This window comes from Triticum dicoccoides, chromosome 2B (genome assembly GCF_002162155.2).
Source record: "Triticum dicoccoides isolate Atlit2015 ecotype Zavitan chromosome 2B, WEW_v2.0, whole genome shotgun sequence".
NCBI classification, from domain to species: Eukaryota; Viridiplantae; Streptophyta; class Magnoliopsida; order Poales; family Poaceae; genus Triticum; species Triticum dicoccoides.
The window spans coordinates 150,397,127-150,397,796 of record NC_041383.1 but is presented as its reverse complement, the minus strand read 5'-3'; positions in this window follow the sequence as shown (position 1 = coordinate 150,397,796).

Sequence of the window (670 nt, the reverse complement as noted above, 5' to 3'; positions counted from 1 at the left end):
AATCGAAAAATATATGACCTAACTAATAATTCACAAATATATAACCCCGTCAGCCTCTGGAAGGCCAAAGAGCACCTTTTCGGGAGGTTTAGGGGGTCGGGGTGTCATGTCGGTGTCGGGGTGCTGTTTCGGGGTTAGGGTGTCGTGTCGGCGTCGGGGTGTCGGGGTGTGGTGTCGTGGTCTATGTGTCGGGGTCTGGTGTCAGGGTCGGGGTGTTGGGGTCAGGGTGTCGGGGTCAGGTGTCGGGGTGTGGTATCGGGGTCGGGGTGTCGGGGTCAGTGGTCGGGGTGTTTCCTTCTATCCTTCTTCTTCTTTCCTTCTCTTCTTCTTCTTTTTTCTTCTTCTTTCCTTTCTTCTTCTTCTTCTATCCTTCTTCTTCTTTCCTTTCTTCTTCTTCTTCTTCTTCTTCTTCTTCTTCTTCTTTCCTTTCTTCTTCTTTCCTTTCTTCTTCTTCTTCTTTTTTCATCTTTTTTCTACTTCTTTTACTTCTTTTCTTTTCTTCTATTCTTCTTCTTCTACTTCTTTTCTTTCTTTTTCATCTTTTTTCTACTTCTTTTCTTTTCTTCTTTTTCATCTTTTTTCCACTTCTTCTTCTTTTCTTCTACATATTCTTTTTTCTAACACTAACACTAAATTTTCTTCTTTTCTAACACTAAATCTAACACTAACA